At 40.5% G+C, this 23,207-nt stretch overlaps 1 protein-coding gene, 1 non-coding gene and 1 pseudogene across 10 annotated transcripts in view; 2 read left to right on the top strand and 1 right to left on the bottom strand.

Moving 5' to 3' along the window:
- BRAF (B-Raf proto-oncogene, serine/threonine kinase) overlaps positions 1-23,207 on the bottom strand; it is a 203,937-nt gene that overhangs the window by 141,340 nt on the left and 39,390 nt on the right. The window lies entirely within an intron of this gene.
- LOC103881195 lies at positions 11,720-12,904 on the top strand (annotated as a pseudogene). The gene has a single exon (XR_002519791.2). The product of XR_002519791.2 is annotated as a polyadenylate-binding protein 2 pseudogene (transcript).
- LOC116274859 lies at positions 19,651-19,757 on the top strand. Its single transcript, XR_004183613.1, has one exon. It is a non-coding gene; the product is annotated as a U6 spliceosomal RNA (small nuclear RNA).

Raw genomic sequence — 23,207 nt, 5'->3', positions numbered from 1 at the left:
AATCACATTCAAGAAGGCTCACCTGAGGCTAGAGAAATAATAGTTAAGATCAGAGAAGCAGTAGCCACCTTAGTCAAGATGTTATATTTTTGTTCTTTCTCAACTGGGGTTCCATGACAGACTTAAGTCTTAATGACCTAAGGCATGACCTAGTGTAAGTAATGAATTATCTTCTCTCCATGCATCTAGGATGGTACTTATAAGACTCTCAGAGAGTTAAGATGTATGCTTGCTAGTTTTATGTACTTTTTAGTAAACTTTGAAATAAAGAACAGTATTTTTCAGAGAGCACTTTATAAGAGAGTGTTTTAAGGATATAATGTTATGAAGCACTCAATAAAAAAAAAAAATCACCTATTTCATTTGTTTTATGTGTTTTGTCCCTTCTGAAAAAAAGTTTTCAAAGATTTTGCAACTTCTCCATAATACAAGATTGTTCCAGCTTTCAATTCCATTTTCCCTGTGCCATATACCCCAATAATAAGTACGTGATAAAAAATATTATGCAATACACATTGTACCAACCTTATACAGTGCCTACCTTGTGCCAGGTTCCATGAGGCTGGGACTATTATTACCCCTATTTTACAGATGAGGAAACAGGGAGGTTAAAAAAAACTTGGCCCAAGTCAGACAGCTAAGTAAGCGGTAGAATTGCTCATATACTGCATGGCCTATGTCTGCATAAGAAGAAATATTCCATCATTAGGTACTCTAATCAAGAGAAGCTGACACTTTATACGTGCCGTGGCATGAAGCCAGGTTAGAACTTTTAGATAATTCAAATTTAGGTAAAAGTGGATCCATGTAGATTCATTTCTTCATTCAACAAACATTTAATGAATGCCAGGGTTCTAGGCAATGAAGACAGTGTAATTCAAGTCCCTAACCTCATACAGCATACATTCCAGTTGAGGGAAGATAAGCACTAAAAAAAAAAAAAAAAAAGAATATGTCAGATGGTCATAAAAAGTTATAGAGAAAAATAGAGATTGTGAGCAGGATGGGGTTGGGTGGCTATTCATTTTGTAGTATGGTAAAACTTGAAGGTCTCATTGATAAGATGATACATGAACAGAGTTAGGAAGGAAGTGAAACAAGTTTAGCATGTAGGCATGTAAGAGAAAACTAGTTCAAACAGAAGGGAAACAAATGCAAAAAGCACTAAGGTAGAAGCACAATTGGTATGTGCAACAGACATCACATTAATGACCCCCAATTAATGGCTTCTTTGTAGGCACACCTTTTACCCATAACGCTGCAATCCCCTTTCCACTCTGACCCTGGGCTTCTCCTTGTTCTTGTGACATCTTGCAATGCAGTATTAGCAAACATGACCCAAAGAGAGTCTTAAAATGCAAGTATGCAAGTCTTGTCCTCTCGTACAATTGAACTTGCTCACTCTCTCACCTGTGCCTTTCTATGAGAACACGCCTGGACTAGTCTACTAGAACCAAGTTGTACACTCAAGACCGTCCTCGACTAGCCATCTACCTAAAACCACCACTGGTCACAGACACGAATGAGCACAGCCAAAGTTAGCACAGCGCAGAATATAGCATGCTCACTGACCCAAGCAGTGGTTGTTTTAAGCACCAGGCTTTGGAGTGGCTTTTATACAAAAGAAAATTAATACATTCTGTTAGAGAAACAGTAGTCCACAACAGGAGAAGACACAACAATGCTGTTATGTTCATAACAGCATTATTCACAATAGCCAAAAAGTTAAAACAGTCCAAACACTCATCAGCTGATGACTAAATTAAATGTCGCATATCCATTCAGTGGAATTTTATTTGGTAATAAAAAGAAACAAAATGCTGATATATTCTATAACATGACCAAACCTTGGAAACATCACACTAAGTAAAAGAAGCAGTCACAAAACACCACACAGTGTATGATTCCACGTATATAAAATGGTCCAGAATAGAAAAATCCACAGAGACAGAAATTAGATTGCCTAGAAATGAGGGGAATATAAGGATTGGGGGAGAATGGCTATGGGTGTGGGGTTTCTTTTACGGCTAATGAAAACATTCTAAAATTAAATTTGGTGATGGTTGTTGTGCACACTGAATACACTAAAACTTCTGCACTGTACACTTTATATGAGTGATTTGTATGGTAGGTGAACTCAATCTCAATGAAGTTACTTTTGAAAAAAAGGAAACAATATGATCAATTATATTTTTAAAGTATTACTCTGGCTGCTATACTGGAAATGAACCATAGTGTAAATGCCACGAAACTAGATGGGAAATGATGGCCAACTGAAAGACGATGGTGGCTTTTATCAGCCTGATAGTGGAAGAGACGGTAAGATGTGTCAGATGCTAAATATATTATAAAGGTACAGTCAGTAGGATTTGCTGGTAAACAGATCTGAGGTATCATAAAAGGGAGTCATCCTTGACTCTACAGTTTATAACCTAAGTCAAAGGATGTAAGAGCCAAAAATCAAAAAGAATGAAGAAGGATCACTGAGGTTGAGAGCACAAGGCACAGGATGCAGAATTAAAAATTATATTTTAAATATCCTGGGAGGTGGATTAAACAATCAGAGTGGAAATGTAAAACAGGAGCTGGATATACAAATCTGGAATCAAGTAAAAGATGTGGCTGAAGATAAAAGTTTGGAAGTTGACAGAAATAACATGTCTTTCATATGTTCTAAGAGACACCTTCCCCCCATCCTGTTCTTAACATCTTTGAATTCAGATTCTACCATACAATTGATGACATCTTAAAAAAATCACTGTTTTCTGGCCAGGCGCGGTGACTCATGCCTGCAATCCCATCACTTTGGGAGGCCAAGGCAGGCAGATCACTTGAGGTCAGGAGTTCGAGACCTACCTGGCCAACATGGCAAAATCCTATCTCTATTAAAAATACAAAAATTAGTCAGGCATGGTGGTGGGTGCCTGTAATTCCAGCTACTTAGGAGGCTGAGGCATGAGAATCGCTTATACCTGGAAGACAGAGGTTGCAGTTGTTGAACTCTTGCAGTTGGTGAACAGAGGTTACATCTGTTGAAAGTCTTACTCTGATTATTTTTATGAAAAAATGAAGTTAATAATTCCTTACATGTAAGATATACACACTTATTTTAGATTGACTTTTAAAAGAGAAATTCAAAAATAGAAACAGATTTCAAAAATATTTTTAAAACATTTCAAAATTAAATGCTAAAACTTTAAAGGAAAAACGCCAATTCCATACTTAACTCATTATTATTAGTTTAGACTATTTACAATAGTTCTTATCTTTTCATGACAATAAAATGCCCTACCTGCAGAGTAACACAGGGCATTCAGGTTCTAGGTAATCTTAGTACTTCAAGTCTTTGCAGGTAGCTCTCTTTACTTCCAAGTCTCTAGTTATATCGCCCGTAAGACAGGTTAACCAGAAAAAAAAAAAGCCTTAGTCTATCTTCCAACTAGTCTACTGTCAGTTTTTGGTTTCCTGAACACTAAAGCAAAAGAGGAAACAGAACCACAAAGAGCATTTCTAAGCTTCATTGTGAACCTATATGACTATCGCTCCCTAGGCAGTAATTCTGGCTCACTTTTCTTCAAGAATTTTTTTTCTTTTACTTCTCTTAACAAGAGACATCACAAATCAAAACCACTGCCTTTTCTTACTTAAAAAAAAAAAAAAAAAAAAAAAAAGACTTTTAACAAATTTGGTTTACATGCAAATCACATGTTCAAGAGTAACTCAGTCTGGCCGGGCGCGGTGGCTCATGCCTGTAATTCCAACACTTTGGGAGGCTGAGGTGGGCAGATCACAAGGTCAGGAGATCAAGACCATCCTGGCTAACATGGTGAAATCCCGTCTCTACTAAAAATACTTAAAAAAAAAAAAAAAATAGGCGGGCACGGTGACACGCGCCTGTAGTCCCAGGTACTCGGGAGGCTGATGCGGGAGAATGGTGTGAACCCTGGAAGCGGTGCTTGCAGTGAGCCAAGATCACGCCACTACTCCAGCCTGAGGGACAGAGCGAGACTCCATCTCACGCACAAAAAAATAAAAATAAAAGAGTAACTCAGTCTTTGCCCCCAAATATTTGTATCTGGTCTAAACCTGGTGGAAAAGGGTAATCAGTTTACAGGGATTTCTGTCTGGACACTATAGCCAGAGACAGAATTATAGTAAATTCTGGCGACCACAGGGACATAGGCTACACACATACACAAATTGAGAAGAAGTACTCATATTCTCTAAAGCAAGGACTGCCTAGGCTCACTTAGTAGAACTAGAAATTAATGGATTTTTATATTCAATATTAACTTTCTCCAGAAGAAACTCACTTAGGTATTGAGGAAACCTACTCTAACTTCCAATATTGATAATTTTTAACCTTTATTAACCTTTAGACACCTAAAAAAAAAACCAAGAGCATAAAAAACAGACATGCAATTGAATGAGGAGATAAACTAAGGCATCAGAATTATTTTGAAGCCAAAAAGTATAAGGATTCTTAAATTGCAGAGCTGTGCTGTACAATCTAGTAGTCATTAGACATGTATGGCTATTTAATTTTATATAAACTAACATTAAATAAAATATAAAATTTAGTTTATCTGTCTCATAGGCCATATTCCCAGCCACATGCAGCTACTGGCTAATATACTGAAGAGCACAGAAAATTATATTGTATCTAGTCCTATTATGGATGAGCTACACTCATTAAACAAAACAAAAATAATAAATTGCACAGAGGTCAGGCACGGTGGCTCATGCCTGTAATCCTAGCACTTTGGGAGGCTGCGGAGGGTGGATCACTTGAGGTCAGGAGTTCGAGACTAGCCTGACCAGCATGGTAAATCCAGTCTCTACTAAAAGTATAAAATTAGCCAGTCGTGGTGGCACATGCCTGTAGTCCCAGCTACTTGGGAGGCTGAAGCAGGAGAATCATTTGAATCTGGAAGGCAGAGGCTGCAGTGAAACGAGATCGCACCACTGCACTCCAGCCTGGGCAACAAGAGTGAAACTCCATCTCAAAATAAATAAATTGCACAGAACAAGCTTGAAATTTAAAATCTTTGTTGAAATAAACCTATAAGAGGAGTTAACTAGCAAAATGGACAAAGCTAAAGTCCAAATGGTACTTTAACAAAAAGTAAAAAAGAAATAAAAAATATGAAGTAAAATGAAAGCTAAAATTATGAGAGTAAAGTTAGTATCACAGAATACAGATTAAATTATTCTACATACATCTAAGAGAAATTTTATGAGAATTTAAAAAAAGAAGAAATAACAAATAAAATTTAAGAATTTCTCCTTGAGCCAAAAGGCAAATAAGAGTCTTCAGAATCAAAGTTCCTTTTTCAACAAAGAAAGAATAAGAGCTGGGCATGGTGGTTTAGGCCTATAAGCCCAGCACTTTGGGAGGTTGAGGCGGGAGGACTGCTTGCGCTCAGGAGCCTGAGACCAACCTGGGCAACATAGCGAGACTTCATCTCTACCAAAAAAAAAAAAAAAAAAATTAGCCAGGTATGGTGGCATGTGTCTGTAGTCCCAGCTATTTAGAAGGCCAAAGAGGGAGAATCACTTGAGCCCAGGAGGTGGAGGCTGCAGTGAGCCATGATTGTACTACTGCACTCCAGCCTGGGTGCTTGGAGAGAGAGAAAATTAAACAAATCTTGGTAAATTAAACTCAAAAGGAAACAAGAAAGTACCAATAAAATTCTAAGGAATAAAAAACAAGAATCAGATTGTTGTATACTAGAAAATAAGGGAACAGTATCTTCAAAATTCTAAGATATATATAAAAAATCATATCAATACTACTACTTCTGGCATGATGAAATGAGTACGTTGATAAATCCTCTCCCCCAAAAGCAACTATAAAGCTGAACAAAACCGTCAAAACAACCATTTCAGTGCTCTGGAATTCAGCCAAAGGTTGAAAGGCTGAATCTGAGTAAGAACATCACAGTCTGTGGCTTTTTTTTTTTTTTTTTTTTTTTTGAGACGGAGTTCTGCTCTTGTCGACCAGGCTGGAGTGCAATGGTACGATCTCAGCTAACTGCAACCTCCGCCTCCCAGGTTCCAGCGATTCTCCTGTCTCAGCCTCCCAGGTAGTTGGGATTACAGGCATGCGCCACCATACCTGGCAATTTCTGTATCTTTAGTACAGACAGGGTTTCACCATGTTGGCCAGGCTGGTCTCGAACTCCCGACCTCAGGTGATCCACCCACCTTGGACTCCGAAAGTGTTGAAATAAGAGGTGTGAGCCACCATGCCCTGTGGCATTTTTGCTTGAGGCTGCTGCCAGCCCTTCTTCTGATGACTGGCCAATCTCTCCCTCTGTTGCTATGTGTTCAGCTAGAAACTGTGTGTGTGAAGGTGTTGTCAATTGATTTGGAGTACTGTGAATTTAAATGATAACCTCCACTGCAAGTTGGGGGCTTCATGCACTTTCTACACACCACTGATTGAATGGACACTGCAAGCATGTGCTACAAAGTCTGGACAGGGCCCACAACTGCACACATCCTTGACTGACTGAGCCTCTGCATGTTCATGCACACAGGAGACACAGAGGAGCCTGAAGGAAAACAAAAGCCAGGTCAGGCAACATGGTGGCCTGAAGTTTGAATATGCTCCCTGATACACAGATAGACACACAAAGAAAGAACAGAAACCTTACTGGCCCTGAAATATTTAAACAAAATATTTTTAGCTTGACATTAAGCTATGGAAAGACAGGAGCAACCCCTAGGAAGCCAAGAATAAAAATAAAAACAAGGGAAAAAAAAACAAACAAATTGGGCAGAAATATTAGTAGTCACACATTATGGGGGGTGGGAACACACTTCAAAGATGTAGTCCAACTATAAAACTTGGAGAGAACACACAGAGCAGCTAATCGAGAACGCTGGAAGTAAATAGCAGTAGACAGATTGGGATAGAGGACAAGGATCTCAATCATCACAAAACCATCAGTGAGTTTACTTTTTTTTTTTTTTTTGAGACGGAGTCTTGCTCTGTCGCCAGGCTGCAGTGCAGTGGCATGATCTCGACTCACTGCAACCTCCAACTCCCTGGTTCAAGCGATTCTCCTGCCTTAGCCTCCTGGGTAGCTGGGATTACAGGCACGTGCCACCAGGCCCAGCTAATTTTTGTATTTTCAGTAAAGACGGGGTTTCATCATGTTAGCCAGGATGGCCTCGATCTCCTGACCTTGTATTCTGCCCCCACCTTGGCCTCCCAAAGTGCTGGGATTACAGGCGTGAGCCACTGCGACTGGCCTAAAAAAAGTTCACTTTTTAAAAGAAAAAGAAGTAAAAAAAAAAAAAAAGGCAAAGAAAAAAAGTTTAAAAAGTTTATTTTTTAAAAGAAATTCTAGTATCTCTCAGCCAACCCAGAAGGGGGCACTGGGGTACAGAGAGCTCTGGGGGAAGCTCGCCAGTTCTAGCTCAAAGAAAAAAAAAAGAAATAACATTCAAAGATAGTGTCTCAGTTTTTTCCCTTCACTTTTCTCACCCTAACCCTCAAGTAACCCCATGGTGGCAGCAGCAACAATAGCATCTTCAAAAGAGCCAACATTCTAAGAGCGGGGAGAGAACCAGGGTCTCCACTTGATGTAGCTGTGGGGATTAAAATAAAATGAACAGAACCAAGGTGATATGGTTTGAATCTAGGTCCCCGCCCAAATCTCATGTTCAAATGTAATCCCCGATATTGGAGGTGGGGCCTGGTGGGAGATAATTGGATCGTGGAAGTGGTTTCTCATGGCTTAACACCATCCCCCTTAGTGCTGTCATTGTGATAGTGAGTTTTTATAAGATCTGGTCATTTAAAAGTATGTGGCACCCTCCCCATCTCTTGCTTCTGCTCCAGCCATGAGAGATATGCCTGCTTCCCCTTTACACCTTTCACCATGATTTTAAGTTTCCTGGGGCCTCCACAGAAGTAGAATCTGCTATGTTTCCTGTACAGTCTGCAGAACCATGAGCTAACTGAACCTCTTTTCTTTATAAATTACCTAGTCTCAGGCATTTCTTTATAGCAATTCGAGAATAGAGTAATATATCAGGGATCTATGGGACAGTCACAAAAAGATCTCACATCTGTGTCAGTGAACTTCTAAAAGCAAATAATAGGATGATTAAAAATATCTGAAAAAATAATATCAAAAGCCTTCCCAAATCTGACAAACGACATAAAACTACAGATTCAAAAAGGTCAGTGAATCCCAAAATGGATAAATACATAGAATTTATGTATGTATTTATCCTCACACATCATAAAGTGGTGACAATGAAACACAAAAAATTACTATTATTTTTTGGGATAGCATCGTACTCTGTCACCCAGGCTGGAGTGCAAAAGTTATCTCAGCTCATTGCAACCTCTGCCTCCCGGGCTCAAGTGATTTTCCTGCCTCAGCCTCCCCAGAAGCTGGGATTACAGGTGCCCGTGACTATGCTTGGCTAAATTTTGTACTTTTAGTACAGACACGATTACACCATGTTGGCCAGGCTGGTCTCGAACTCCCGACCTCAGGTGATCCACCCGCCTCGGCCTTCCAAAGTGCTGGGATTACAGGTGTGAGCCACTGCACCCAGCCTAGAAATCTTGAAAACAGAGACAAACAATCCATAAAATATAGGGGAACACCACTTCAAATAACGACAGGTTTTTCAGCAGAAACCATGAAGGCCAGAAGGAAGTTACACATTTTAAAGTGCTGAAAGAGAAGAAAACTGTCAAGCTAAAATTCTATATCCAGTTAAAGTATCTTTCAGAATGATCATAAAACAAAGATATTTTCAGATAAATGGGAACTAAGAGAATTTGCTACCAGCAGACCTGTTCTAAAAGAATTGCTAAAAGAAATTTCTCACACAGAAGGGAAATGATACCAGGAGGTAACCAGGAAGAGTACGTTGAGGAGTAAGGAAAATGGTAAACATGCAGACAAAAATACACTAACCCTCTCCTCTTAGTTTCCTTTAATATGTTTAATGGTTGGAAGTAAAAACAACAGCACTGCCCAATGAAGCTTTCAATTAATGGAAATGTAACATACAGCTAACAATAAGAGAAAAGGAGGAGACTGGATGAAGAGACCCACGTAGTTTTAACATTTCTTTAAGTGGACCATAATCCACTTAAAATAAATGAATTTATTTTAAAGCAGGTGGTGAAAATGTTAAGTTTTTATAATGTAATCTCTGGATTGATCACTAAAACTACATGGAGAGTTAAGAATTTTTAAGCCACAACAGGTAAATTAAAACAGAATGGCTAAAAATTGTTCAAACAATCTAAAAGAATGCAGGAAAGACAGAGTAATGGAAAACAGAAGCAGCTAAGAGAAAACAAATTACTAAACTGATAAACCCAAATCTAAACATACCCAAATTACATTAAATGTAAATAGTCTATAGATACAAATTAAAAGACAAGATTGTTAGAATGAATTTTAAAAATGACCCAACTATATGTAATCTATGAGTAATTCATTTCAAATATAATTCACATAATAGAAAGCATAACTAATGTATACGCACCTAATAATGGAGCTTCAAAGAACATGAAATAAAAACTTACAGAACATTACAAATAGGAAAACAAATTCTTAATTATATTTGATGACTTCAGCACTCCTTTAATAGAACTAGTAGACAGAAAATTAGTAATATAGAAGAAATGAACATCATCAACTCACCTGATCTGATTGATATTTATGTAACATTCTACTTAACAGTTGAATACATGTTCTTGTCACATGCACATGGAACACTCACCAAAACAGACCACATTCTTCTGAGTCATAAGACAAACTTTCACAAGCTTAAAAAAACACACAAACGTTTGTTCTCTGACCATAATAGAATTAAACTAGAAATAGAAAGCTAATAGGAAAATCTCTAAACCCTTGAAAATTAAACAGCACATTTCTAAATAATCTTTGGGTCAAATGGAAGCCCCAAACTACATACTAACATTCCTCATAATCATTAGCAAAATATTAGCATATTGAATCCAGCAATTATAAAAGGCATAATAAACATGACAATAAGGTTAATTCCAGGATCACAAGGCTAGTTCAGTATTCAACTGAATGAAAATACAACATACTAAATCTGTGGGATGCAACTACAGTAGTGCTACAGTGAACTAATATCATTAAGCTTATGCCATTTTTTTTTTTCAGTTTTTTTCAGAGATTGGGGGGGGGGTCTTGTATGTTGCACAGTCTAGTTTCAAACTCCTAGGCTCAAATGATGCTACCATCTCAGCCTCCCAAATAGCTGGAATTACAGGCATGCGCCACTAAGCCCTGCTCTTAAATTGATACTGTTATATCAGCAAAGAAAAACAGTTGCAAATCTATCTTAAGAAACATGAAGAACAAAAAATAAACCCAAGGAAAGCAACACAAAAATAACAAAAAGCAGAAATTCATGAGATTGAAAACAGAAAAAAAATGATGAAAACAAAAGCTTGTTTGTTGAATAGACCAATACAATGTATAAATCTCTAGCAAAACTGACAAACAAAAAGGGAAGACACAAATTAACAATATCAGTAATAAAAAAAGAATGAAATACAGACTCCCCTACACACAGACATTTAAAGATTAATACTATGAAAAACTCTACATAAATTCAAAATGTTAGAAAAAAATGAACCAATTCCTCAAAAACCAAAGAAAAACGAAACTCTCACAAGATAAAACAGATAATCTGAATGATCTTGTAACTATTAAGGAAATTAAACTCATAGTTAAAAACCTTTCTAAAAATAAATCTCTAGTGGCAAGTTCTATCAAATATTTAAAGAAGATATAAGACTACCTCTATAGGCCGGGCGCGGTGGCTCAAGCCTGTAATCCCAGCACTTTGGGAGGCCGAGACGGGCGGATCACGAGGTCAGGAGATCGAGACCATCGTGGCTAACACGGTGAAACCCCGTCTCTACTAAAAAATACAAAAAAACTAGCCAGGCGAGGTGGCGGGCGCCTGTAGTCCCAGCTACTCGGGAGGCTGAGGCAGGAGAATGGCGTAAACCCAGGAGGCGGAGCTTGCAGTGATCTGAGATCTGGCCACTGCACTCCAGCTTGGGCGACAGAGCGAGACTCTGTCTCAAAAAAAAAAAAAGACTACCTCTATAAAATGTCTTCCATGAAACAGAAAAGGAGTAAATAATTTCCAACTCACTTTATGATGCCAGCATCACCTTTACACTAATATGAAACATTGTACAAAAAACATTATACACAATATCCCTCTTGAATAGATACAAGATCAAAAAAGAAATCACAAGAGAAATTAGGAAATACTTTTAGACAAATGAAAACAAAAAACACACATACCAAAACTGATGGAATACAGCAAAAGCAATGCTCAGAGGACAATTTATAGCTAGAAAAGTCCACCTCTACCTCACACCATGTTTTAAAAGCCCTCAAAATGAATACATGACATAGTAGCTAAAATAATAAAACTCCTAGAAGAAAACATAGGGGTAAATCTTAATGACCTTGGATTTAGCAGTGGATTCTTTGATATGACACCAAAAGTATGAGCAACAACAACAAAAAAAATGACAAATTGTACTTCAACAAAATTAAAACCTTTTGTGCAATGAATATTCTCAAGAAAGTGAAAAAAAACCTACAGAATGCAAGAAAATAGCTGCAAGTCATGGATTTAGTTAGGATCTGTATCCAAAATACATAAAGGATCTCATGGGGCGATGGCGGCGGCGGCGGCGGCGGCAGCAGCAGCGGGGGCTGCGGGCGGTCGGGGCTCCGGGCCGGGGCGGCGGCGCCATCTTGTGCCTGGGGCCGGTGGGGAGGCCGGGGAGGGGGCCCCGGGGGGCGCAGGGGACGAAAGGAATGGCCTGGAGTGTGAGGAAATGGAGCCTGAGGAACTGCTGCTGGAGTCCGAGCTGGAGCCCCAGTCTGAAGAGAAGCCGCCCCGGCCCCACGCCCCTCGCCCCTCGCCCGGGAGCTCCGGGCCCTGGGCCTGGTTCGGGAACCCCTGCAGCCAAGAGGAAGAGGAAGAGCCGGGACTGGTAGAGGGTGACCCCGGGGACGGCGCCATTGAGGACCCGGTGCTAGAAGCTATCAAAGCGGGAGTCAGGAGGATGGAGGAAGAAGCTGAGAAGCTAAAGGAGCTACAGAACGAGTTAGAGAAGTAGATGAATATGAGTCCACCTCCAGGCAATGCTGGCCCAGAGATCATGTACATTGAGGAGAAGATGGAGGCTGATGCCGGTTCCATCTATGTTGGTAAAGTGGACTATGGTGCAACAGCAGAAGAGCTGGAAGCTCACTGTCATGGCTGTGGTTCGGTCAACCGCGTTACCAAACTCTCTGCCAAATTTAGTCGCCATTCCAAAGGGTTTGCATATATAGAGTTCTCAGACAAAGAGCCAATGAGGACTTCCTTGGCCTTAGATGAGTCCCTATTTAGAGGAAGGCAAATCAACGTGATCCCAAAACGAACCAACAGACCAGGCATCAGCACAACAGACCGGGGTTTTCCACGAGCCCGCTACCGCGCCCGGACCACCAACTACAACAGTTCCCGCTCTCGATTCTACAGTGGTTTTAACAGCAGGCCCCGGGGTCGTGTCTACAGGGGCCGGGCTAGAGCGACATCATGGTATTCCCCTTACTAAAAAAAGTGTGTATTAGGAGGAGAGAGAGGAAAAAAAGAGGAAAGAAGGAAAAAAAAAAGAATTAAAAAAAAAAAAAAGAAAAACAGAAGATGACCTTGATGGAAAAAAAATATTTTTTAAAAAAAAGATATACTGTGGAAGGGGGGAGAATCCCATAACTAACTGCTGAGGAGGGACCTGCTTTGGGGAGTAGGGGAAGGCCCAGGGAGTGGGGCAGGGGGCTGCTTATTCACTCTGGGGATTCGCCATGGACACGTCTCAACTGCGCAAGCTGCTCCCCATGTTTCCCTGCCCCACTTCGTCCCCTTGGGGGCTGCTCAAGGGTAGGTGGGCGTGGGTGGTAGGAGGTTTTTTTTTTACCCAGGGCTCTGGAAGGACACCAAACTGTTCTGCTTGTTACCTTCCCTCCGTCTTCTCGCCTTTCACAGTCCCCTCCTGCCTGCTCCTGTCCAGCCAGGTCTACCACCCACCCCACCCCTCTTCTCCGGCTCCCTGCCCCTCCAGATTGCCTGGTGATCTATTTTGTTTCCTTTTGTGTTTCTTTTTCTGTTTTGAGTGTCTTTCTTTGCAGGTTTCTGTAGCCGGAAGATCTCCGATCCGCTCCCAGCGGCTCCAGTGTAAATTCCCCTTCCCCCTGGGGAAATGCACTACCTTGTTTTGGGGGGTTTAGGGGTGTTTTTGTTTTTCAGTTGTTTTGTTTTGTTTTTTTGTTTTTTTCTTTGCCTTTTTTCCCTTTTATTTGGAGGGAATGGGAGGAAGTGGGAACAGGGAGGTGGGAGGTGGATTTTGTTTATTTTTTTAGCTCATTTCCAGGGGTGGGAATTTTTTTTTAATATGTGTCATGAATAAAGTTGTTTTTGAAAATAAAAAAAAAAAAAAAAAAAAAAGGATCTCATGGAGGTAAACAGTAGTGTAGTGGTTATCAGAGTCTGGGAAGAAAAGGAGGGAGAAGGGGATAAAGGGAAGTTGGTTAATGGGTACAAACATACAATTGGACAGAAGGAATAAGTTCTAGTATTTGATATAGTAGGGATATTATAGTTAACAATTTATTGTATATTTCAAAATAGCTAGAAAAGAAGAACGGTAATGTTCCCAGCACAAAGATAAATGTTTAAGGTGACGGGTATCCCAATCACCTTGACTTCAGCATCACGCACTGTATACCTATATCAAAATATCACACGTACTCCAGAAATATGTAAAACTATACATATCCATTTTTTCTTCCCTTTGAGATGGAGTCTTGCTCTGTTGCCCAGGCTGGAGTGCAGTGGTGCAATCTCAGCTCACTGCAACCTCTGCCTCCTGGGTTCAAGCGATTCTCCTGCCTTAGCATTCCAAGCAGCTGGGATTACAGGCATGCGCCACCAAGTTCAACTAATTTTTTCGTATTTTTAGTAGAGACGCGGTTTCACCATGTTGGTCAGGCTAGTCTCGAACTCTTGACCTCAAGTGATCCGCCTGCCTCAGCCTCCCAAAGAGCCAGGATTACAGGTGTGAAATACCACGTCTGGCCAAAAAAAAAATTTGTTTTTTTTTTTGGTGACAGGGACTTGCTCTGTTGCCAGGCTGGAGTGCAGTGCCGCAATCTTGGCTCACCGCAACCTCCGCCTCCCGGGTTCAAGAGAGTCTCCTGCCTCAGCCTCACGAGCAGCTGCTACTACAGGCATGTGCCACCACACCCAGCTAATTTTTGTATTCTCAGTAGAGATGGGGTTTCACCATGTTGGCCAGGATGGTCTTGATCTCTTGACCTTGTGATCTGCCTGCCTCACCCTCCCAAAGTGCTGGGATTACAGAGGTGAGCCACTGATCCGGCCCACAATTTTTAAATTAACAACAAAAAAGTGTAGACTATAATGTAGTCTAGTAATGTCCAATAGCATTATTCTAAAAAAAGAACGTACATATCTTCATTTTAAAATAGTGTTAAAAACCACTAACAATTACCTGGGCGAGTCATCATCTTTGTGTTGGTGGAGGGTCTTGCCTCAGTGTCGATGGCTGCTGCCTGATCAAGTCAGTGGTTGCTAAAGGTTAGGGTAACTGTGGCAATTTCTTTCTTTCTTTTTTTTTTTTTTAAGATGGGAGTCTCGCTCTGTTTCCCAGGCTGGAAGTGCAGTTGCACAATTTTGGCTCACTGCAATCTCTGCCTCCTGGGTTCAAGCAATTCTCCTGCCTCTGCCTCCTGAGTAGCTGGGATATTACAGGTGCCTGCCACGCCTGGCTAATTTTTGTATTTTTAGTAGAGACGGGGTTTCACCAGGTTGGTCAGGCTGGTGTTGAACTCCTGACCTCAGGTGATCTGCCCGCCTTGGCCTCCCAAAGTGCTGGGATTACAGGCGTGAGCCACCACGCCCGACCGGCAATTTCTCAAAACAAGACAACAATGAAGTCTGCTGTGCCGACTGACTTCTTTTCACAAAAGATTTATCTGAACCAGGCAATATGGTCTGATAGCATCTGAACCACAGTAGAACTACTTTCAAACTTGGAGTCAGTCCTCTCAACTGTGCTAGTGCTTCATCAACTAATTTTATGTAAAATTCTATATATTTTGCTGTCATTTTATCAGTGTTCACAGCATCTTCAGCAGGAGTAAATCCAATCTCAAAAAATCATTTTCTTTTTTTTTTTTTTTGAGACTGAGTCTGGCTCTGTCGCCCAGGCTGGGGTGCGGTGGCCGGATCTCAGCTCACTGCAAGCTCCGCCTCCCGGGTTCACGCCATTCTCCTGCCTCAGCCTCCCGAGTAGCTGGGACCACAGGCGCCCGCCACTTCGCCCGGCTAGTTTTTTGTATTTTTTAGTAGAGACGGGGTTTCACCATGTTAGCCAGGATGGTCTCGATCTCCTGACCTCGTGATCTGCCCGTCTCGGCCTCCCAAAGTGCTGGGATTACAGGCTTGAGCCACCGCGCCCGGCCAAAAAATCATTTTCTTTGCTCATCTGTAAGAAGCAACTTCTCATTTGTTCAAGTTTTACCATGACATTGTAGCAATTCGGTCACATCTCTAGGCTCCACTTCTAATTCTAGTTATTTTGCTATTTCTACCACACCTGCAATTCCTTCCTCCACTGAAGTTTTGAACCCCTCAAAGTCATCCACAAGCATTAGAATCAACGTCTTCCAAACTCCTATTAATGGTGCTATTTTGACCTCCTCTCATGAATCACAAACATTCTTAATGGCATCTAGAAAGGTGAATAATTTGCAGAAGGTTTTCAATTAATGTTACCCAGATCCATCAGAGGAATAACTATCTATGGTAGCTATAGCCTAATGAAAGATACTTCTTAAATAAGAATTGAAAGTCAAAATTATTCCTTGATCCATGGGCTGCAGAATGAATGTTATATTAGTGGTTGGGAAAAACATTACTGAGGCAAGAGGATCATTTGAGACCAGGAGTTTGTGAAACTAGCCTGGGAAACATAGTCAGACCCCGTCTCTATCTTTAAAAAAAAAAAAAGCCGGGCGCGGTGGCTCAAGCCTGTAATCCCAGCACTTTGGGAGGCCGAGATGGGCGGATCACGAGGTCAGGAGATCGAGACCATCGTGGCTAACACGGTGAAACCCCATCTCTACTAAAAAATACAAAAAACCAGCCGGGCGAGGTGGCGGGCGCCTGTAGTCCCAGCTACTCGGGAGGCTGAGGCAGGAGAATGGCGTGAACCCGGGAGGCGGAGCTTGCAGTGAGCTGAGATCCGGCCACTGCACTCCAGCCTGGGCAAGATTCTGCCTCAAAAAAAAAAAAAAAAAAAAAAAAAAAAATTAGCTGAGCATTGTGGTGCATGCCTGTGGTCCCACCTACTCAGGAAGCTGGGGCAGGAGGATTACTAGAGCTCAGGGGTTCAAGGGTGCAGATAGCTATGATCACACCACTGCACACCAGCCTGGGCAACAGAGTGAGACCCTGTCTCAAAACAAAAAAAGCACACACACATAAAAAACAAAAGAGAACATTAATCTTCCTTGTACATCATCAGAGTGTACCTGGGTGACCAGGTACATTGTCAATGAGTAGTAATATGTTGGAAGGGATATTTTTTTCTTCTGAGCAGTGGGTCTCAACAGTGGGCTTAAAATAATCAGTAAATCATGCTGTAAAAAAATGTGCTGTCATCCAGGCTTCATTGTTCCATTTACAGAGCACAAACAGAGTAAATTTTGCAGAATTCCAAAGGGCCCTAGGATTTTTGGAATGATAAATGAGCACTGGCTTCAACTTAAAGTCACCAGCTGCATTAGCCTCTAATAACAGAGTCAGCCTGTCCTTTGAAGCTTTAAAGCCAGTCATTGACTTAAAGGAATGTTGCGGCTGGTTTGATCTTCTATCCAGATCACTAAAACTTTCTCCATATCAGCAATTAGGCTGTTCTGCTTGCTTGCTTTTTTTAAATTAACAGAAACGAGGTCTCACTATGATGGCCAGGCTGGTCTCGAACTCCTAGCTTCAAGTGATCCTCCCACCTTGGCCTCTTAAAGTGCTGGGATTACAGGCATGAGCATGTTTTGCTTTCTTATTGTTCATGTATTCGCTGGAGTAGCACTTGTAGTTTCCTTGCAAAACTTTGCCTTTACATTTACAACCTGGCTGTTTGGCACAAAAGGCTTTTTGACACGCCTTCTTCACTAAGCTTAATCATTTCTTACTTTTGATTTCAAGAGACATGTGACTCTTGGTTTCACTTGAATACTTAGAGGCCATTGTAGGGTTATTAATTGGCCTAACTTCAACATTGTTGTGTCTCAGGGCATGGGGAGGCTGGAGAAGAGCTGGGGAAACAGCCAGCCAGTGGAGCAGTGAGAACACACACATCATTTACTGATTAAGTTCACTGCCTTACATGGGTGTGGTTTGTGGCACCCCAAAACAATTACAATAGTATCATGGAAGATCACAGAACACCAAAACGGATAAAATTTGAAATATTTCAAGAATTACTAAAAGGTGACACAGAGACACAAAGTGAGCATGTGCTGTTGGAAAAATGGTGCTAACAGACTTGCTTGATGTAGGGTTGCCACCAATCTTCAATTTGTTAAAAACAAACAAACAAAAAAACACATCTGTACAGTACAATAAAATGAAACATAATAAAACAAAGTATGCCTATTATTCTACATATAATTCCTGCAATGCTTTACAGTTGTTATACAAAGAAAAAAAATGCCTACAATCCTCTCTATTGGGTGGCAAAAACCAAAATTACTTTTGCACCAACCTAATATTTAAAATGAAAGCAATTTATAGGTCCAAACCTGTGAGTCACTTTAGCCAACTTTGAGATCATCTCAAATGAGAAATAAAATGAGAAATAACTATTATTTATCAAAGTATTTTTTTTTTTTTTTTTTTTTTTTGAGATGGAGTCTTGCTCTGTCACACAGGCTGGAGGGCAGAGGTGTGATCTCGGCTCACTGCAACCTCTGCCTCCCAGGGGTTCAAGCAATTCTCCTGTCTCAGTCGCCTGAGTAGCTGGGACTACAGGCGTATGCCACCACGCCCAGCTAATTTTTGTATTTTTAGTAGAGACTGGGTTTCACCATGTTGGTTAGGCTGGTCTCGAACTCCAGACCTTAGGTGATCTACCTGCCTCAGCCTCCCAAAGTGCTGGGATTACAGGCATGAGCCACAGCACCTGGCTCTAAGTATCTGTCTTTAAAAAGGACCTATCTTTGGCCAGGCGCAGTGACTCACACTTGTAATCCCAGCACTTTGGGAGTCCGAGGCGGGTGGATCACCTGAGGTCAGGAGTTCGAGACCAACCTGCCCAACATGGAGAAACCCTGTCTCTACTAAAAATACAAAATTAGCCGGGCATGGTGGTGCATGCCTGTAATCCCAGCTACTCAGGAGGCTGAGGCAGGAGAATTGTTTGAACCCAGGAGGTGGAGGCTGCAGTAAGCCGAGATTGTGCCACTGCTCTCCAGCTAGGAAACAAGAGCAAAACTCCATTTCAAAAAAAAAAAAAAAAGGACCTATCTTCTTCAAAAAAAGAGTATCAAAAGGATAATTTTCCTATGGCTTTCTGCTATGAATACCAAAGCAGTCAGTTGATCTTCTTATCTCTTGGCAAACATTCTGCACTGGGATCTTGAGGATTCTTTCACTGGCTTACTATCTTTAATGTAGTTAATATTTTTCAACCTTGGAACATGGAATCACTCCCAAGATGCTCTACCTTGTCTTATCTCACTGGATCCTATTTAGTCACACCATATGACACCACACGTTCTCCCCACAGGGCAATTTTGTTTTTCCTCTATGGTACCTTTATTTATTTTTCCAGTTAGCCATGTAAGCTTTCTCAGGCTTGGCCTTTAATCTGTAGTATACATCTTTTTCAAGGCTTCTAAAAATGTGTTTTCAAGAATCTCTAGTTAATTAATATTATTCATTTAGTAAATGTGAGGCACTTTTGCAGTGCCAGACACATAAAACTCTACCCCATCCATAAATCATCTACACTGTAATATAGAGCTACTTATTTAAAATATTCTAAGCCCACCTTTTCTGTTCCCTTTTCTAAAGATGAATAACCATACAACAGATCATTCTGGCTTTCTGCCTTCTGATACACTGAATGGTGAATATGTCCTTGAATGACGATTGTTATATCCTGATTTATCCACAGACCTCTCTGCTCACTAACTGAAACTAACCCGAGTATGTATGTGCTGTGTATATAAAATAAAAAGAATTACCATTTTATGGATCGTCTCCGTTCTGGTCACTTATTAATCAGGTCATATACATTAGTTCATTAAATCATTACACCACAGTAAGATAAAATGTATTCCATGTTACACATAAATAATGGTAAGGTTTAGCAAGATAAGTAATCTTCCCAGCTTCATACCAAAGAGGAATTTGAATCAAGTTCTATTTCCTACAGCAATCAGAAATAAGACGGTATTTCCAACAAAGGTTTCAACCAAACCACAACTTAAAGAAAGAACGGGCATCTACAGTAGACTTTGATAACAAAATCTGGTGCTTGCTTCAGCAGCACATATACTAAAATTGGAATAATACAGAGAAGATTAGCATGGCCCTTGCCTAAGGATGACATGTAAATTCATGAAGCACTCCATATTTTTAAAAATTAAAAAATTTTTTAATTAAAATTTTTTTTAAAAAATCAGATTCAACCAACAAACTCATTATATAAAAAGAATTGTAGTTTTCGGAAATATGGAGAAAACCACATTCCTAATTTTTAGAACGTAAGTGTTTAACGGAGACATAAGATATCTTTCACTTCTCTAGAAGCCCCCAATTTAAATAAGATCCCCATTACAGGGATTCTCATTTTGGTTTCACAATCTGTGTGTGTGTGTGTGTGTGTGTGTGTAAACATAATTTTTTTTTTTTTTTGAGATAGGGTCTCACTCTCATTTTGGTTTCACAATCTCTTTGTGTGTGTGTGTGTGTGTGTGTGTGTGTCTGTGTGTGTGTATAAACATAATTTTTTTTTTTTTTTTGAGATAGGGTCTCACTCTGTAGCCCAGGCAAGAAAGCAGTGCATGACCATGGCTCCCCACAATCTCAAACCCTGGGCTGGGCTCAAGTGGTTCTCTCACCTCAGCCTCCCAAGTAACCAGGACTACAGGCACACACCATCATGCCTGGCTAATTTTTAAATTTTTTGTAGAGATAGGGTCTTGCTATGTTGGATCTTCCTGCATTGGCCTCCCAAAGTGTTGGGATTACAGGTGTTAGCCACCACACTTGGCCCTTTTATATTCTTAAAAATTATGGAGGACCCTAGAAAGGTTTTATCTATGTAGTTTATTGCTATCAGTATTTACCACATTAAAAATTATAACCAAGAAATGTTTAAAATTCACTTTAAAATGACAAGAAAACTAATTAACAAAAGTGATCTATTTTTTAATGAAAAAAATAACCACATTTTCCAAAACATGAAAAAACAATCAGAAGGCAAAGTGGCCTATTCATTTTTATTTATTTATTTATTTTGAGACACAGTCTTGCTCTTGTCACCTAGGCTGGAGTGCAATGGCACGATCTCAGCTCACTCCAACCTCCACCTCCTGAGTTTAAGCGATTCTCCTGCCTCTGAGCCTTCCGATTACAGGGAGGGATTACAGGCGTGTGCCACCACACCTGGCTACCATATTTTTGGTAGAGACAGGGTTTCATCATGTTGGCCAGGCTGGTCTTGAACTCCTGACCTCAAGTGATCTGTCCACCTCAGACTCCCAGAGTGCTGGGATTACAGGTGTGAGCCACTGTGCCCGGCCCCAAAGTGGCTGTTTTTAAATTTTTTTTTTTTTGCCAATTTATTTAATGTCTGTCTTAACAAAAGATATCTGGATTCTCCCACCTTCTGTATTCAATTTGTTGCAATATCATAAATCCTATTACTACTATATACTCACGAGAACGAAAATGAAAAGGCAAATAGTATCTTAGTAGGATTATGAAAATAATTTTGACCTCAAGGGCCTTATTAGGGTTTCAGAAACCTGCAGGCACCCTTTACTATCCCTTCATACCTCTTATTAACATTTAGTTACATATTTGTGCCCAGATTTCCTTCAAGGTCTGTGTTAGAATGTAGATTCCACAAATGTGGCAACTGTGTCTATTTTTACATGTGGATATGTCCATAACGTCTACACATAGTACCTGGCACATAATCAGTTACGCAGAAATCTACTGAATAATATACCATAATGTGATACTAATAAGAACTACTATGGTTAAAAGAAGATAAATGGGCAGTATCAATCTGGAAGCAAATTTGGAAGGCTTCATTCATATTTGATCTGGATCCTAAACAATGAGTAGGGTTTTGTTAAGTGTGTGGGGGAGTAAGAGTATTCTAGCCATAGTAAACAATCATCAGTGGCATCAGGGTACAGGGCATGTTCATGATACTCACTGCAATAGTTTGGTATGGTTATAGCACAGGTGAGTAAGAGTTTGGGAGAGGATAAAGATAATAAGAGTAGGCTGAAAAATCTTCAACAGAGTTTGGATTTTATTTTAGAGACAAGGACCAAATGTCCTTAAACATCCATTGTTTCAGTTCCTCACACCACCCTTTATTAGATGGGCTTAGATAAGTTTATTCTAAATCTTATTCTGCTCATACTTTCTTCACAGGGTAATGGTAATAGCCTATGACATAATCACTTCATGTGTTACCTTGTTTACCGTCATGACTCTAGTTAAAATTATCATCCTTTCTCTCTGACCTACTACTTAAAAAGGAATTCTAACTGGTTTCCTCACTTCTTTTGCTCTAACTCCCATTCTAGTCTCATCCACTCTGTAGTCAGAGTAGAATCTGTAAAACACATAACTGATTCACAACACTTCCCTTCCTTAAACCCTTTAATGGCTCCCCAGTCACTCACAATAAAACCTCAACTTCTTAGTATAGAGTGCAAGATGTGAAAAGATCTCATCCCAGCTTACCTCCGGCCTCATCAGGCACTATTCACTCTATGCCATACTCAATAAACTTCCACAATTTCAGAAGCAGAGCAGAGCCTTCACACATGCTACTCCTTCTTCCTGGAACACTCTTTGCCTAGCACTTTTCTAAACTAAGCACAGCTTCTTCAGATAGTTTAAATCTAACTTTCTCAAAGAAGTCTCTCCTCATCACCCTCCTGCCAATCTATATTTGATCCTCATTGAGCTCTCACATCACCCCGTATTTTTTCTTTTGGCACATAACACAATTCAGAATTCGTGTGTGTGTGTGTGTACATACGTATTTTTAAAAATAATTTGTTTAATGAACATCTGATTGCAGAGACCACATCTAAGCCCAGGACATAAGTAATTTTTAATGTAGTTTTTATTGTTATAAATGGCTTTTGTTCTGATTAGACATTATATTTCAGGATGTTTAATCTGGCAATAATGTTTATGTTAACCAACAAGCCAGAGAGGTACTGGAGGCAGGGAATCCCATTAAAACCATGCTACAATTATAGGCAAGAAGTAATGAGAGTCTGAACTACTGCTGAGGAATACTCTCACAACAACCCTGTAAGGTAGCAAGGAGGAAGCCATGGTTTTGAGTAAATGACCATTTCAAAACAGAAAGTTTGAAAACTTTGTATAATAATTCAGCTATAGGCCGGGCGCGGTGGCTCAAGCCTGTAATCCCAGCACTTTGGGAGGCCGAGGCGGGTGGATCACGAGGTCAGGAGATCGAGACCATCCTGGCTAACATGGTGAAACCCCGTCTCTACTAAAAATACAAAAAACTAGCCGGGCGTGGTGGCGGGCGCCTGTAGTCCCAGCTACTCGGAGGCTGAGGCAGGAGAATGGCGTGAACCTGGGAGGCGGAGCTTGCAGTGAGCCGAGATCGCGCCACTGCACTCCAGCCTGGGTGACACAGCGCGAGACCCCGTCTCAAAAAAAAAAAAAAAAAAAAAAAATAATTCAGCTACAAGTTGAGACAACCAGGTAAGTAAGCAGGCTGCTGAGAGAATCTGTAGTTCCAACTCCACAAGTAAATCAACACAATTCCAACACTGGTGTGGCACAAAAGAAGCCCCTAC

This window comes from Papio anubis, chromosome 4 (assembly GCF_008728515.1).
Source record: "Papio anubis isolate 15944 chromosome 4, Panubis1.0, whole genome shotgun sequence".
Classification (NCBI taxonomy): Eukaryota; Metazoa; Chordata; class Mammalia; order Primates; family Cercopithecidae; genus Papio; species Papio anubis.
This window is presented reverse-complemented; position numbering and strand designations above follow the sequence as displayed.